The 16,879-nt window shown below is 38.9% G+C and overlaps 11 non-coding genes across 11 annotated transcripts; all 11 read right to left on the bottom strand.

Moving 5' to 3' along the window:
• Positions 1-660: 660 nt before the first annotated feature.
• TRNAR-UCU (transfer RNA arginine (anticodon UCU)) lies at positions 661-751 on the bottom strand. The gene is given in 2 exon segments: positions 661-696; positions 715-751. It is a non-coding gene; the product is annotated as a tRNA-Arg (tRNA).
• Positions 752-2,387: 1,636 nt separating this feature from the next.
• On the bottom strand, positions 2,388-2,478 carry TRNAR-UCU (transfer RNA arginine (anticodon UCU)). Its single transcript is given in 2 exon segments — positions 2,388-2,423; positions 2,442-2,478. It is a non-coding gene; the product is annotated as a tRNA-Arg (tRNA).
• Positions 2,479-2,817: 339 nt separating this feature from the next.
• On the bottom strand, positions 2,818-2,890 carry TRNAK-UUU (transfer RNA lysine (anticodon UUU)). The gene has a single exon. It is a non-coding gene; the product is annotated as a tRNA-Lys (tRNA).
• A 1,225-nt stretch (positions 2,891-4,115) lies between these two features.
• TRNAR-UCU (transfer RNA arginine (anticodon UCU)) lies at positions 4,116-4,206 on the bottom strand. Its single transcript is given in 2 exon segments — positions 4,116-4,151; positions 4,170-4,206. It is a non-coding gene; the product is annotated as a tRNA-Arg (tRNA).
• Positions 4,207-5,843: 1,637 nt separating this feature from the next.
• On the bottom strand, positions 5,844-5,934 carry TRNAR-UCU (transfer RNA arginine (anticodon UCU)). The gene is given in 2 exon segments: positions 5,844-5,879; positions 5,898-5,934. It is a non-coding gene; the product is annotated as a tRNA-Arg (tRNA).
• Positions 5,935-7,570: 1,636 nt separating this feature from the next.
• TRNAR-UCU (transfer RNA arginine (anticodon UCU)) lies at positions 7,571-7,661 on the bottom strand. The gene is given in 2 exon segments: positions 7,571-7,606; positions 7,625-7,661. It is a non-coding gene; the product is annotated as a tRNA-Arg (tRNA).
• A 1,636-nt stretch (positions 7,662-9,297) lies between these two features.
• TRNAR-UCU (transfer RNA arginine (anticodon UCU)) lies at positions 9,298-9,388 on the bottom strand. Its single transcript is given in 2 exon segments — positions 9,298-9,333; positions 9,352-9,388. It is a non-coding gene; the product is annotated as a tRNA-Arg (tRNA).
• A 1,637-nt stretch (positions 9,389-11,025) lies between these two features.
• Positions 11,026-11,116, bottom strand: TRNAR-UCU (transfer RNA arginine (anticodon UCU)). Its single transcript is given in 2 exon segments — positions 11,026-11,061; positions 11,080-11,116. It is a non-coding gene; the product is annotated as a tRNA-Arg (tRNA).
• Positions 11,117-12,753: 1,637 nt separating this feature from the next.
• Positions 12,754-12,844, bottom strand: TRNAR-UCU (transfer RNA arginine (anticodon UCU)). The gene is given in 2 exon segments: positions 12,754-12,789; positions 12,808-12,844. It is a non-coding gene; the product is annotated as a tRNA-Arg (tRNA).
• Positions 12,845-14,480: 1,636 nt separating this feature from the next.
• On the bottom strand, positions 14,481-14,571 carry TRNAR-UCU (transfer RNA arginine (anticodon UCU)). Its single transcript is given in 2 exon segments — positions 14,481-14,516; positions 14,535-14,571. It is a non-coding gene; the product is annotated as a tRNA-Arg (tRNA).
• Positions 14,572-16,208: 1,637 nt separating this feature from the next.
• TRNAR-UCU (transfer RNA arginine (anticodon UCU)) lies at positions 16,209-16,299 on the bottom strand. The gene is given in 2 exon segments: positions 16,209-16,244; positions 16,263-16,299. It is a non-coding gene; the product is annotated as a tRNA-Arg (tRNA).
• Between the last annotated feature and the right edge of the window lie 580 nt (positions 16,300-16,879).

The following is a 16,879-nucleotide window of genomic DNA, read 5'->3' on the forward strand; positions in this document are numbered from 1 at the left end:
GTGATCAGAGATTCACAAATAAAAAGATGACCTATAAGTTGTTGACCAACTTTATCAAATTAATCCGACACTAGCTTACATTTTGAACATTGAATTGGATAAAAGATAATCAACATGTCAAACTACATGATACAGTTTGGGTAAGTCTTCTTAACCCTTGTCAAAGAAAGTAGAGCACAGATGGGTATGTAAGGACTCGATCAAGACTTTTTTGAACCATCTGTAATTGGAATTCCCATTCATTGGATCCTGAAAAGAGTATGCAATTGATATACATTTTCTTTAACCAAGCCGCCTGAACAGGGACTTGAACCCTGGGCCCTCAGATTAAAAGTCTGATGCTCTACCGACTGAGCTATCCAGGCTCTGAGGCAGCACCCCACAAAATGACATTATCAACATTAGGAAGTGTCCCAACTATCACTACGTTTTTTAACCCCTTGCGTGCGGGGCGTGTTTTCCGCCTGTGCTGACTCCGCCTTGCGCGGGCGGAGTCATGACGGAACGGTTTCGTCATCAGCACAGCTCACCCGTAGCTGATGACGGAAACGTTCTGTCATCAGCACGCAAGGGGTTAAGATGGTTGCCGGTATTAGTACTAAATACAGAGAATATAATAATGAGTTGGTACTTGGGATAACAGGATAACAGGGATAAAACTGACTCTGGTGGGATTCGAACCCACAACCTTTGAATATCTATTTTACATTCACCTAGAAGTCCAATGCGCTATCCATTGCGCCACAGAGCCAATCTGCTATAATGAGGTGCAGAGATGTTCTGAAATGAAATAATGAGCTATTAGCTGTTGATCAGCTTTATAAAGTTCATTTGATACTATAACCATGGCTATATTTTGAATATTGAATTGGTGAAATGATATTCACCGTCTCAGACTACATGATACCATTGGTAAATCTACGTACGACTTAAGTTTAGTCAAATGGCACATAATATGTGAGACAGATGTGTATTTCACAACTCCATGAAAGACGTTTTTGCAATTTTAGTAATGGAATATCTTATTCGTCATGCAGGGGTCCACAAAAAGAGCATACAATTAGAGTACTTTTTCTTTAAAGGAAACAACCGCCTGAACAGGGACTTGAACCCTGGACCCTCAGATTAAAAGTCTGATGCTCTACCGACTGAGCTATCCAGGCTCTGCTATACTCTACCTTAAAATCAGCTAAACAAATGTGGACGTACACTGACCTACACTTTGTATATTTATATAATTACATATATTAGCAATCAATATTCTAGAGTTTAATACTGAATTGATATTATAAGCATTTGAAATTTCAGCAGCACACGTAATCCATTATAACTCCGGAAATTTGTACTATCTCATTTTCGGATGACATAGAAATCACAAGTTTAAAATGACACAGTGAAATTAATAAAGGGCCAAATACTATTACTAACTCCTAAATTACATTTTCAGCAGTATCATTGGGAATTTCCTCTTGGGCATAGACTATGCAACATTTTCAAAGCAAACAGTCTCTGTTTAAGTAGACTTTCTTTCACTGCCATTTTGGTAAATGTTTCTGGTGATGGAGAAGCAGGATTGCTGGTTACTGTTTCAATTAGTTATAAAATAGAGGAGGGATAAAATTGACCCAGTTGGTGTTCAAACCCTTAGCGTTTGAATGCTTTTGCTACATTCGCCTAGGACTCCAAGCCGCAATCCATTGCACCAGAGATCCGACCTGATTCAACAAGGTGATCAGAGATTCACAAATAAAAAGATGACCTATAAGTTGTTGACCAACTTTATCAAATTAATCCGACACTAGCTTACATTTTGAACATTGAATTGGATAAAAGATAATCAACATGTCAAACTACATGATACAGTTTGGGTAAGTCTTCTTAACCCTTGTCAAAGAAAGTAGAGCACAGATGGGTATGTAAGGACTCGATCAAGACTTTTTTGAACCATCTGTAATTGGAATTCCCATTCATTGGATCCTGAAAAGAGTATGCAATTGATATACATTTTCTTTAACCAAGCCGCCTGAACAGGGACTTGAACCCTGGGCCCTCAGATTAAAAGTCTGATGCTCTACCGACTGAGCTATCCAGGCTCTGAGGCAGCACCCCACAAAATGACATTATCAACATTAGGAAGTGTCCCAACTATCACTACGTTTTTTAACCCCTTGAGTGCGGGGCGTATTTCCGCCTGTGCTGACTACGCCTTGCGCGGGCGGAGTCATGACGGAACGGTTTCGTCATCAGCACAGCTCACCCGTAGCTGATGATGGAACCGTTCTGTCATCAGCACGCAAGGGGTTAAGATGGTTGCCGGTATTAGTACTAAATACAGAGAATATAATAATGAATTGGTACTTGGGATAACAGGATAACAGGGATAAAACTGACTCTGGTGGGATTCGAACCCACAACCTTTGAATATCTATTTTACATTCACCTAGAAGTCCAATGCGCTATCCATTGCGCCAAAGAGCCAATCTGCTATAATGAGGTGCAGAGATGTTCTGAAATGAAATAATGAGCTATTAGCTGTTGATCAGCTTTATAAAGTTCATTTGATGCTATAACCATGGCTATATTTTGAATATTGAATTGGTGAAATGATATTCACCGTCTCAGACTACATGATACCATTGGTAAATCTACGTACGACTTAAGTTTAGTCAAATGGCACATAATATGTGAGACAGATGTGTATTTCACAACTCCATGAAAGACGTTTTTGCAATTTTAGTAATGGAATATCTTATTCGTCATGCAGGGGTCCACAAAAAGAGCATACAATTAGAGTACTTTTTCTTTAAAGGAAACAACCGCCTGAACAGGGACTTGAACCCTGGACCCTCAGATTAAAAGTCTGATGCTCTACCAACTGAGCTATCCAGGCTCTGCTATACTCTACCTTAAAATCAGCTAAACAAATGTGGACGTACACTGACCTACACTTTGTATATTTATATAATTACATATATTAGCAATCAATATTCTAGAGTTTAATACTGAATTGATATTATAAGCATTTGAAATTTCAGCAGCACACGTAATCCATTATAACTCCGGAAATTTGTACTATCTCATTTTCGGATGACATAGAAATCACGTGTTTAAAATGACACTGTGAAATTAATAAAGGGCCAAATACTATTACTAACTCCTAAATTACATTTTCAGCAGTATCATTGGGAATTTCCTCTTGGGCATAGACTATGCAACATTTTCAAAGCAAACAGTCTCTGTTTAAGTAGACTTTCTTTCACTGCCATTTTGGTAAATGTTTCTGGTGATGGAGAAGCAGGATTGCTGGTTACTGTTTCAATTAGTTATAAAATAGAGGAGGGATAAAATTGACCCAGTTGGTGTTCGAACCCTTAGCGTTTGAATGCTTTTGCTACATTCGCCTAGGACTCCAAGCCGCAATCCATTGCACCAGAGATCCGACCTGATTCAACAAGGTGATCAGAGATTCACAAATAAAAAGATGACCTATAAGTTGTTGACCAACTTTATCAAATTAATCCGACACTAGCTTACATTTTGAACATTGAATTGGATAAAAGATAATCAACATGTCAAACTACATGATACAGTTTGGGTAAGTCTTCTTAACCCTTGTCAAAGAAAGTAGAGCACAGATGGGTATGTAAGGACTCGATCAAGACTTTTTTGAACCATCTGTAATTGGACTTCCCATTCATTGGATCCTGAAAAGAGTATGCAATTGATATACATTTTTTTTAACCAAGCCGCCTGAACAGGGACTTGAACCCTGGACCCTCGGATTAAAAGTCTGATGCTCTACCGACTGAGCTATCCAGGCTCTGAGGCAGCAATACACAAAATGACATTATCAACATTAGGAAGTGTCCCAACTATCACTACGTTTTTTAACCCCTTGCGTGCGGGGCGTATTTTCCGCCTGTGCTGACTCCGCCTTGCGCGGGCGGAGTCATGACGGAACGGTTTCGTCATCAGCACAGCTCACCCGTAGCTGATGACGGAAACGTTCTGTCATCAGCACGCAAGGGGTTAAGATGGTTGCCGGTATTAGTACTAAATACAGAGAATATAATAATGAATTGGTACTTGGGATAACAGGATAACAGGGATAAAACTGACTCTGGTGGGATTCGAACCCACAACCTTTGAATATCTTTTTTACATTCACCTAGAAGTCCAATACGCTATCCATTGCGCCACAGAGCCAATCTGCTATAATGAGGTGCAGAGATGTTCTGAAATGAAATAATGAGCTATTAGCTGTTGATCAGCTTTATAAAGTTCATTTGATACTATAACCATGGCTATATTTTGAATATTGAATTGGTGAAATGATATTCACCGTCTCAGACTACATGATACCATTGGTAAATCTACGTACGACTTAAGTTTAGTCAAATGGCACATAATATGTGAGACAGATGTGTATTTCACAACTCCATGAAAGACGTTTTTGCAATTTTAGTAATGGAATATCTTATTCGTCATGCAGGGGTCCACAAAAAGAGCATACAATTAGAGTACTTTTTCTTTAAAGGAAACAACCGCCTGAACAGGGACTTGAACCGTGGACCCTCAGATTAAAAGTCTGATGCTCTACCGACTGAGCTATCCAGGCTCTGCTATACTCTACCTTAAAATCAGCTAAACAAATGTGGACGTACACTGACCTACACTTTGTATATTTATATAAGTACATATATTAGCAATCAATATTCTAGAGTTTAATAATGAATTGATATTTTAAGCATTTGAAATTTCAGCAGCACACGTAATCCATTATAACTCCGGAAATTTGTACTATCTCATTTTCGGATGACATAGAAATCACGTGTTTAAAATGACACTGTGAAATTAATAAAGGGCCAAATACTATTACTAACTCCTAAATTACATTTTCAGCAGTATCATTGGGAATTTCCTCTTGGGCATAGACTATGCAACATTTTCAAAGCAAACAGTCTCTGTTTAAGTAGACTTTCTTTCACTGCCATTTTGGTAAATGTTTCTGGTGATGGAGAAGCAGGATTGCTGGTTACTGTTTCAATTAGTTATAAAATAGAGGAGGGATAAAATTGACCCAGTTGGTGTTCGAACCCTTAGCGTTTGAATGCTTTTGCTACATTCGCCTAGGACTCCAAGCCGCAATCCATTGCACCAGAGATCCGACCTGATTCAACAAGGTGATCAGAGATTCACAAATAAAAAGATGACCTATAAGTTGTTGACCAACTTTATCAAATTAATCGGACACTAGCTTACATTTTGAACATTGAATTGGATAAAAGATAATCAACATGTCAAACTACATGATACAGTTTGGGTAAGTCTTCTTAACCCTTGTCAAAGAAAGTAGAGCACAGATGGGTATGTAAGGACTCGATCAAGACTTTTTTGAACCATCTGTAATTGGAATTCCCATTCATTGGATCCTGAAAAGAGTATGCAATTGATATACATTTTCTTTAACCAAGCCGCCTGAACAGGGACTTGAACCCTGGGCCCTCAGATTAAAAGTCTGATGCTCTACCGACTGAGCTATCCAGGCTCTGAGGCAGCACCCCACAAAATGACATTATCAACATTAGGAAGTGTCCCAACTATCACTACGTTTTTTAACCCCTTGCGTGCGGGGCGTATTTTCCGCCTGTGCTGACTCCGCCTTGCGCGGGCGGAGTCATGACGGAACGGTTTCGTCATCAGCACAGCTCACCCGTAGCTGATGACGGAAACGTTCTGTCATCAGCACGCAAGGGGTTAAGATGGTTGCCGGTATTAGTACTAAATACAGAGAATATAATAATGAGTTGGTACTTGGGATAACAGGATAACAGGGATAAAACTGACTCTGGTGGGATTCGAACCCACAACCTTTGAATATCTATTTTACATTCACCTAGAAGTCCAATGCGCTATCCATTGCGCCACAGAGCCAATCTGCTATAATGAGGTGCAGAGATGTTCTGAAATGAAATAATGAGCTATTAGCTGTTGATCAGCTTTATAAAGTTCATTTGATACTATAACCATGGCTATATTTTGAATATTGAATTGGTGAAATGATATTCACCGTCTCAGACTACATGATACCATTGGTAAATCTACGTATGACTTAAGTTTAGTCAAATGGCACATAATATGTGAGACAGATGTGTATTTCACAACTCCATGAAAGACGTTTTTGCAATTTTAGTAATGGAATATCTTATTCGTCATGCAGGGGTCCACAAAAAGAGCATACAATTAGAGTACTTTTTCTTTAAAGGAAACAACCGCCTGAACAGGGACTTGAACCCTGGACCCTCAGATTAAAAGTCTGATGCTCTACCGACTGAGCTATCCAGGCTCTGCTATACTCTACCTTAAAATCAGCTAAACAAATGTGGACGTACACTGACCTACACTTTGTATATTTATATAATTACATATATTAGCAATCAATATTCTAGAGTTTAATACTGAATTGATATTATAAGCATTTGAAATTTCAGCAGCACACGTAATCCATTATAACTCCGGAAATTTGTACTATCTCATTTTCGGATGACATAGAAATCACGTGTTTAAAATGACACAGTGAAATTAATAAAGGGCCAAATACTATTACTAACTCCTAAATTACATTTTCAGCAGTATCATTGGGAATTTCCTCTTGGGCATAGACTATGCAACATTTTCAAAGCAAACAGTCTCTGTTTAAGTAGACTTTCTTTCACTGCCATTTTGGTAAATGTTTCTGGTGATGGAGAAGCAGGATTGCTGGTTACTGTTTCAATTAGTTATAAAATAGAGGAGGGATAAAATTGACCCAGTTGGTGTTCGAACCCTTAGCGTTTGAATGCTTTTGCTACATTCGCCTAGGACTCCAAGCCGCAATCCATTGCACCAGAGATCCGACCTGATTCAACAAGGTGATCAGAGATTCACAAATAAAAAGATGACCTATAAGTTGTTGACCAACTTTATCAAATTAATCCGACACTAGCTTACATTTTGAACATTGAATTGGATAAAAGATAATCAACATGTCAAACTACATGATACAGTTTGGGTAAGTCTTCTTAACCCTTGTCAAAGAAAGTAGAGCACAGATGGGTATGTAAGGACTCGATCAAGACTTTTTTGAACCATCTGTAATTGGAATTCCCATTCATTGGATCCTGAAAAGAGTATGCAATTGATATACATTTTCTTTAACCAAGCCGCCTGAACAGGGACTTGAACCCTGGGCCCTCAGATTAAAAGTCTGATGCTCTACCGACTGAGCTATCCAGGCTCTGAGGCAGCACCCCACAAAATGACATTATCAACATTAGGAAGTGTCCCAACTATCACTACGTTTTTTAACCCCTTGAGTGCGGGGCGTATTTCCGCCTGTGCTGACTACGCCTTGCGCGGGCGGAGTCATGACGGAACGGTTTCGTCATCAGCACAGCTCACCCGTAGCTGATGACGGAACCGTTCTGTCATCAGCACGCAAGGGGTTAAGATGGTTGCCGGTATTAGTACTAAATACAGAGAATATAATAATGAATTGGTACTTGGGATAACAGGATAACAGGGATAAAACTGACTCTGGTGGGATTCGAACCCACAACCTTTGAATATCTTTTTTACATTCACCTAGAAGTCCAATGCGCTATCCATTGCGCCACAGAGCCAATCTGCTATAATGAGGTGCAGAGATGTTCTGAAATGAAATAATGAGCTATTAGCTGTTGATCAGCTTTATAAAGTTCATTTGATACTATAACCATGGCTATATTTTGAATATTGAATTGGTGAAATGATATTCACCGTCTCAGACTACATGATACCATTGGTAAATCTACGTACGACTTAAGTTTAGTCAAATGGCACATAATATGTGAGACAGATGTGTATTTCACAACTCCATGAAAGACGTTTTTGCAATTTTAGTAATGGAATATCTTATTCGTCATGCAGGGGTCCACAAAAAGAGCATACAATTAGAGTACTTTTTCTTTAAAGGAAACAACCGCCTGAACAGGGACTTGAACCCTGGACCCTCAGATTAAAAGTCTGATGCTCTACCGACTGAGCTATCCAGGCTCCGCTATACTCTACCTTAAAATCAGCTAAACAAATGTGGACGTACACTGACCTACACTTTGTATATTTATATAATTACATATATTAGCAATCAATATTCTAGAGTTTAATACTGAATTGATATTATAAGCATTTGAAATTTCAGCAGCACACGTAATCCATTATAACTCCGGAAATTTGTACTATCTCATTTTCGGATGACATAGAAATCACGTGTTTAAAATGACACAGTGAAATTAATAAAGGGCCAAATACTATTACTAACTCCTAAATTACATTTTCAGCAGTATCATTGGGAATTTCCTCTTGGGCATAGACTATGCAACATTTTCAAAGCAAACAGTCTCTGTTTAAGTAGACTTTCTTTCACTGCCATTTTGGTAAATGTTTCTGGTGATGGAGAAGCAGGATTGCTGGTTACTGTTTCAATTAGTTATAAAATAGAGGAGGGATAAAATTGACCCAGTTGGTGTTCGAACCCTTAGCGTTTGAATGCTTTTGCTACATTCGCCTAGGACTCCAAGCCGCAATCCATTGCACCAGAGATCCGACCTGATTCAACAAGGTGATCAGAGATTCACAAATAAAAAGATGACCTATAAGTTGTTGACCAACTTTATCAAATTAATCCGACACTAGCTTACATTTTGAACATTGAATTGGATAAAAGATAATCAACATGTCAAACTACATGATACAGTTTGGGTAAGTCTTCTTAACCCTTGTCAAAGAAAGTAGAGCACAGATGGGTATGTAAGGACTCGATCAAGACTTTTTTGAACCATCTGTAATTGGACTTCCCATTCATTGGATCCTGAAAAGAGTATGCAATTGATATACATTTTTTTTAACCAAGCCGCCTGAACAGGGACTTGAACCCTGGACCCTCGGATTAAAAGTCTGATGCTCTACCGACTGAGCTATCCAGGCTCTGAGGCAGCTATACACAAAATGACATTATCAACATTAGGAAGTGTCCCAACTATCACTACGTTTTTTAACCCCTTGAGTGCGGGGCGTATTTCCGCCTGTGCTGACTACGCCTTGCGCGGGCGGAGTCATGACGGAACGGTTTCGTCATCAGCACAGCTCACCCGTAGCTGATGACGGAACCATTCTGTCATCAGCACGCAAGGGGTTAAGATGGTTGCCGGTATTAGTACTAAATACAGAGAATATAATAATGAATTGGTACTTGGGATAACAGGATAACAGCGATAAAACTGACTCTGGTGGGATTCGAACCCACAACCTTTGAATATCTTTTTTACATTCACCTAGAAGTCCAATGCGCTATCCATTGCGCCACAGAGCCAATCTGCTATAATGAGGTGCAGAGATGTTCTGAAATGAAATAATGAGCTATTAGCTGTTGATCAGCTTTATAAAGTTCATTTGATACTATAACCATGGCTATATTTTGAATATTGAATTGGTGAAATGATATTCACCGTCTCAGACTACATGATACCATTGGTAAATCTACGTACGACTTAAGTTTAGTCAAATGGCACATAATATGTGAGACAGATGTGTATTTCACAACTCCATGAAAGACATTTTTGCAATTTTAGTAATGGAATATCTTATTCGTCATGCAGGGGTCCACAAAAAGAGCATACAATTAGAGTACTTTTTCTTTAAAGGAAACAACCGCCTGAACAGGGACTTGAACCCTGGACCCTCAGATTAAAAGTCTGATGCTCTACCGACTGAGCTATCCAGGCTCTGCTATACTCTACCTTAAAATCAGCTAAACAAATGTGGACGTACACTGACCTACACTTTGTATATTTATATAATTACATATATTAGCAATCAATATTCTAGAGTTTAATAATGAATTGATATTTTAAGCATTTGAAATTTCAGCAGCACACGTAATCCATTATAACTCCGGAAATTTGTACTATCTCATTTTCGGATGACATAGAAATCACGTGTTTAAAATGACACTGTGAAATTAATAAAGGGCCAAATACTATTACTAACTCCTAAATTACATTTTCAGCAGTATCATTGGGAATTTCCTCTTGGGCATAGACTATGCAACATTTTCAAAGCAAACAGTCTCTGTTTAAGTAGACTTTCTTTCACTGCCATTTTGGTAAATGTTTCTGGTGATGGAGAAGCAGGATTGCTGGTTACTGTTTCAATTAGTTATAAAATAGAGGAGGGATAAAATTGACCCAGTTGGTGTTCGAACCCTTAGCGTTTGAATGCTTTTGCTACATTCGCCTAGGACTCCAAGCCGCAATCCATTGCACCAGAGATCCGACCTGATTCAACAAGGTGATCAGAGATTCACAAATAAAAAGATGACCTATAAGTTGTTGACCAACTTTATCAAATTAATCTGACACTAGCTTACATTTTGAACATTGAATTGGATAAAAGATAATCAACATGTCAAACTACATGATACAGTTTGGGTAAGTCTTCTTAACCCTTGTCAAAGAAAGTAGAGCACAGATGGGTATGTAAGGACTCGATCAAGACTTTTTTGAACCATCTGTAATTGGAATTCCCATTCATTGGATCCTGAAAAGAGTATGCAATTGATATACATTTTCTTTAACCAAGCCGCCTGAACAGGGACTTGAACCCTGGGCCCTCAGATTAAAAGTCTGATGCTCTACCGACTGAGCTATCCAGGCTCTGAGGCAGCACCCCACAAAATGACATTATCAACATTAGGAAGTGTCCCAACTATCACTACGTTTTTTAACCCCTTGCGTGCGGGGCGTATTTTCCGCCTGTGCTGACTCCGCCTTGCGCGGGCGGAGTCATGACGGAACGGTTTCGTCATCAGCACAGCTCACCCGTAGCTGATGACGGAAACGTTCTGTCATCAGCACGCAAGGGGTTAAGATGGTTGCCGGTATTAGTACTAAATACAGAGAATATAATAATGAGTTGGTACTTGGGATAACAGGATAACAGGGATAAAACTGACTCTGGTGGGATTCGAACCCACAACCTTTGAATATCTATTTTACATTCACCTAGAAGTCCAATGCGCTATCCATTGCGCCAAAGAGCCAATCTGCTATAATGAGGTGCAGAGATGTTCTGAAATGAAATAATGAGCTATTAGCTGTTGATCAGCTTTATAAAGTTCATTTGATGCTATAACCATGGCTATATTTTGAATATTGAATTGGTGAAATGATATTCACCGTCTCAGACTACATGATACCATTGGTAAATCTACGTACGACTTAAGTTTAGTCAAATGGCACATAATATGTGAGACAGATGTGTATTTCACAACTCCATGAAAGACGTTTTTGCAATTTTAGTAATGGAATATCTTATTCGTCATGCAGGGGTCCACAAAAAGAGCATACAATTAGAGTACTTTTTCTTTAAAGGAAACAACCGCCTGAACAGGGACTTGAACCCTGGACCCTCAGATTAAAAGTCTGATGCTCTACCGACTGAGCTATCCAGGCTCTGCTATACTCTACCTTAAAATCAGCTAAACAAATGTGGACGTACACTGACCTACACTTTGTATATTTATATAATTACATATATTAGCAATCAATATTCTAGAGTTTAATACTGAATTGATATTATAAGCATTTGAAATTTCAGCAGCACACGTAATCCATTATAACTCCGGAAATTTGTACTATCTCATTTTCGGATGACATAGAAATCACGTGTTTAAAATGACACAGTGAAATTAATAAAGGGCCAAATACTATTACTAACTCCTAAATTACATTTTCAGCAGTATCATTGGGAATTTCCTCTTGGGCATAGACTATGCAACATTTTCAAAGCAAACAGTCTCTGTTTAAGTAGACTTTCTTTCACTGCCATTTTGGTAAATGTTTCTGGTGATGGAGAAGCAGGATTGCTGGTTACTGTTTCAATTAGTTATAAAATAGAGGAGGGATAAAATTGACCCAGTTGGTGTTCGAACCCTTAGCGTTTGAATGCTTTTGCTACATTCGCCTAGGACTCCAAGCCGCAATCCATTGCACCAGAGATCCGACCTGATTCAACAAGGTGATCAGAGATTCACAAATAAAAAGATGACCTATAAGTTGTTGACCAACTTTATCAAATTAATCCGACACTAGCTTACATTTTGAACATTGAATTGGATAAAAGATAATCAACATGTCAAACTACATGATACAGTTTGGGTAAGTCTTCTTAACCCTTGTCAAAGAAAGTAGAGCACAGATGGGTATGTAAGGACTCGATCAAGACTTTTTTGAACCATCTGTAATTGGAATTCCCATTCATTGGATCCTGAAAAGAGTATGCAATTGATATACATTTTCTTTAACCAAGCCGCCTGAACAGGGACTTGAACCCTGGGCCCTCAGATTAAAAGTCTGATGCTCTACCGACTGAGCTATCCAGGCTCTGAGGCAGCACCCCACAAAATGACATTATCAACATTAGGAAGTGTCCCAACTATCACTACGTTTTTTAACCCCTTGCGTGCGGGGCGTGTTTTCCGCCTGTGCTGACTCCGCCTTGCGCGGGCGGAGTCATGACGGAACGGTTTCGTCATCAGCACAGCTCACCCGTAGCTGATGACGGAAACGTTCTGTCATCAGCACGCAAGGGGTTAAGATGGTTGCCGGTATTAGTACTAAATACAGAGAATATAATAATGAGTTGGTACTTGGGATAACAGGATAACAGGGATAAAACTGACTCTGGTGGGATTCGAACCCACAACCTTTGAATATCTATTTTACATTCACCTAGAAGTCCAATGCGCTATCCATTGCGCCACAGAGCCAATCTGCTATAATGAGGTGCAGAGATGTTCTGAAATGAAATAATGAGCTATTAGCTGTTGATCAGCTTTATAAAGTTCATTTGATACTATAACCATGGCTATATTTTGAATATTGAATTGGTGAAATGATATTCACCGTCTCAGACTACATGATACCATTGGTAAATCTACGTACGACTTAAGTTTAGTCAAATGGCACATAATATGTGAGACAGATGTGTATTTCACAACTCCATGAAAGACGTTTTTGCAATTTTAGTAATGGAATATCTTATTCGTCATGCAGGGGTCCACAAAAAGAGCATACAATTAGAGTACTTTTTCTTTAAAGGAAACAACCGCCTGAACAGGGACTTGAACCCTGGACCCTCAGATTAAAAGTCTGATGCTCTACCGACTGAGCTATCCAGGCTCTGCTATACTCTACCTTAAAATCAGCTAAACAAATGTGGACGTACACTGACCTACACTTTGTATATTTATATAATTACATATATTAGCAATCAATATTCTAGAGTTTAATACTGAATTGATATTATAAGCATTTGAAATTTCAGCAGCACACGTAATCCATTATAACTCCGGAAATTTGTACTATCTCATTTTCGGATGACATAGAAATCACGTGTTTAAAATGACACAGTGAAATTAATAAAGGGCCAAATACTATTACTAACTCCTAAATTACATTTTCAGCAGTATCATTGGGAATTTCCTCTTGGGCATAGACTATGCAACATTTTCAAAGCAAACAGTCTCTGTTTAAGTAGACTTTCTTTCACTGCCATTTTGGTAAATGTTTCTGGTGATGGAGAAGCAGGATTGCTGGTTACTGTTTCAATTAGTTATAAAATAGAGGAGGGATAAAATTGACCCAGTTGGTGTTCGAACCCTTAGCGTTTGAATGCTTTTGCTACATTCGCCTAGGACTCCAAGCCGCAATCCATTGCACCAGAGATCCGACCTGATTCAACAAGGTGATCAGAGATTCACAAATAAAAAGATGACCTATAAGTTGTTGACCAACTTTATCAAATTAATCCGACACTAGCTTACATTTTGAACATTGAATTGGATAAAAGATAATCAACATGTCAAACTACATGATACAGTTTGGGTAAGTCTTCTTAACCCTTGTCAAAGAAAGTAGAGCACAGATGGGTATGTAAGGACTCGATCAAGACTTTTTTGAACCATCTGTAATTGGAATTCCCATTCATTGGATCCTGAAAAGAGTATGCAATTGATATACATTTTCTTTAACCAAGCCGCCTGAACAGGGACTTGAACCCTGGGCCCTCAGATTAAAAGTCTGATGCTCTACCGACTGAGCTATCCAGGCTCTGAGGCAGCACCCCACAAAATGACATTATCAACATTAGGAAGTGTCCCAACTATCACTACGTTTTTTAACCCCTTGAGTGCGGGGCGTATTTCCGCCTGTGCTGACTACGCCTTGCGCGGGCGGAGTCATGACGGAACGGTTTCGTCATCAGCACAGCTCACCCGTAGCTGATGACGGAACCGTTCTGTCATCAGCACGCAAGGGGTTAAGATGGTTGCCGGTATTAGTACTAAATACAGAGAATATAATAATGAATTGGTACTTGGGATAACAGGATAACAGGGATAAAACTGACTCTGGTGGGATTCGAACCCACAACCTTTGAATATCTTTTTTACATTCACCTAGAAGTCCAATGCGCTATCCATTGCGCCACAGAGCCAATCTGCTATAATGAGGTGCAGAGATGTTCTGAAATGAAATAATGAGCTATTAGCTGTTGATCAGCTTTATAAAGTTCATTTGATACTATAACCATGGCTATATTTTGAATATTGAATTGGTGAAATGATATTCACCGTCTCAGACTACATGATACCATTGGTAAATCTACGTACGACTTAAGTTTAGTCAAATGGCACATAATATGTGAGACAGATGTGTATTTCACAACTCCATGAAAGGCGTTTTTGCAATTTTAGTAATGGAATATCTTATTCGTCATGCAGGGGTCCACAAAAAGAGCATACAATTAGAGTACTTTTTCTTTAAAGGAAACAACCGCCTGAACAGGGACTTGAACCCTGGACCCTCAGATTAAAAGTCTGATGCTCTACCGACTGAGCTATCCAGGCTCTGCTATACTCTACCTTAAAATCAGCTAAACAAATGTGGACGTACACTGACCTACACTTTGTATATTTATATAATTACATATATTAGCAATCAATATTCTAGAGTTTAATACTGAATTGATATTATAAGCATTTGAAATTTCAGCAGCACACGTAATCCATTATAACTCCGGAAATTTGTACTATCTCATTTTCGGATGACATAGAAATCACGTGTTTAAAATGACACAGTGAAATTAATAAAGGGCCAAATACTATTACTAACTCCTAAATTACATTTTCAGCAGTATCATTGGGAATTTCCTCTTGGGCATAGACTATGCAACATTTTCAAAGCAAACAGTCTCTGTTTAAGTAGACTTTCTTTCACTGCCATTTTGGTAAATGTTTCTGGTGATGGAGAAGCAGGATTGCTGGTTACTGTTTCAATTAGTTATAAAATAGAGGAGGGATAAAATTGACCCAGTTGGTGTTCGAACCCTTAGCGTTTGAATGCTTTTGCTACATTCGCCTAGGACTCCAAGCCGCAATCCATTGCACCAGAGATCCGACCTGATTCAACAAGGTGATCAGAGATTCACAAATAAAAAGATGACCTATAAGTTGTTGACCAACTTTATCAAATTAATCCGACACTAGCTTACATTTTGAACATTGAATTGGATAAAAGATAATCAACATGTCAAACTACATGATACAGTTTGGGTAAGTCTTCTTAACCCTTGTCAAAGAAAGTAGAGCACAGATGGGTATGTAAGGACTCGATCAAGACTTTTTTGAACCATCTGTAATTGGAATTCCCATTCATTGGATCCTGAAAAGAGTATGCAATTGATATACATTTTCTTTAACCAAGCCGCCTGAACAGGGACTTGAACCCTGGGCCCTCAGATTAAAAGTCTGATGCTCTACCGACTGAGCTATCCAGGCTCTGAGGCAGCACCCCACAAAATGACATTATCAACATTAGGAAGTGTCCCAACTATCACTACGTTTTTTAACCCCTTGCGTGCGGGGCGTGTTTTCCGCCTGTGCTGACTCCGCCTTGCGCGGGCGGAGTCATGACGGAACGGTTTCGTCATCAGCACAGCTCACCCGTAGCTGATGACGGAAACGTTCTGTCATCAGCACGCAAGGGGTTAAGATGGTTGCCGGTATTAGTACTAAATACAGAGAATATAATAATGAGTTGGTACTTGGGATAACAGGATAACAGGGATAAAACTGACTCTGGTGGGATTCGAACCCACAACCTTTGAATATCTATTTTACATTCACCTAGAAGTCCAATGCGCTATCCATTGCGCCACAGAGCCAATCTGCTATAATGAGGTGCAGAGATGTTCTGAAATGAAATAATGAGCTATTAGCTGTTGATCAGCTTTATAAAGTTCATTTGATACTATAACCATGGCTATATTTTGAATATTGAATTGGTGAAATGATATTCACCGTCTCAGACTACATGATACCATTGGTAAATCTACGTACGACTTAAGTTTAGTCAAATGGCACATAATATGTGAGACAGATGTGTATTTCACAACTCCATGAAAGACGTTTTTGCAATTTTAGTAATGGAATATCTTATTCGTCATGCAGGGGTCCACAAAAAGAGCATACAATTAGAGTACTTTTTCTTTAAAGGAAACAACCGCCTGAACAGGGACTTGAACCCTGGACCCTCAGATTAAAAGTCTGATGCTCTACCGACTGAGCTATCCAGGCTCTGCTATACTCTACCTTTAAATCAGCTAAACAAATGTGGACGTACACTGACCTACACTTTGTATATTTATATAATTACATATATTAGCAATCAATATTCTAGAGTTTAATACTGAATTGATATTATAAGCATTTGAAATTTCAGCAGCACACGTAATCCATTATAAC

The sequence above is a fragment of the Lissotriton vulgaris genome, chromosome 1_2, assembly GCF_964263255.1.
Source record: "Lissotriton vulgaris chromosome 1_2, aLisVul1.2, whole genome shotgun sequence".
Taxonomy (NCBI): domain Eukaryota; kingdom Metazoa; phylum Chordata; class Amphibia; order Caudata; family Salamandridae; genus Lissotriton; species Lissotriton vulgaris.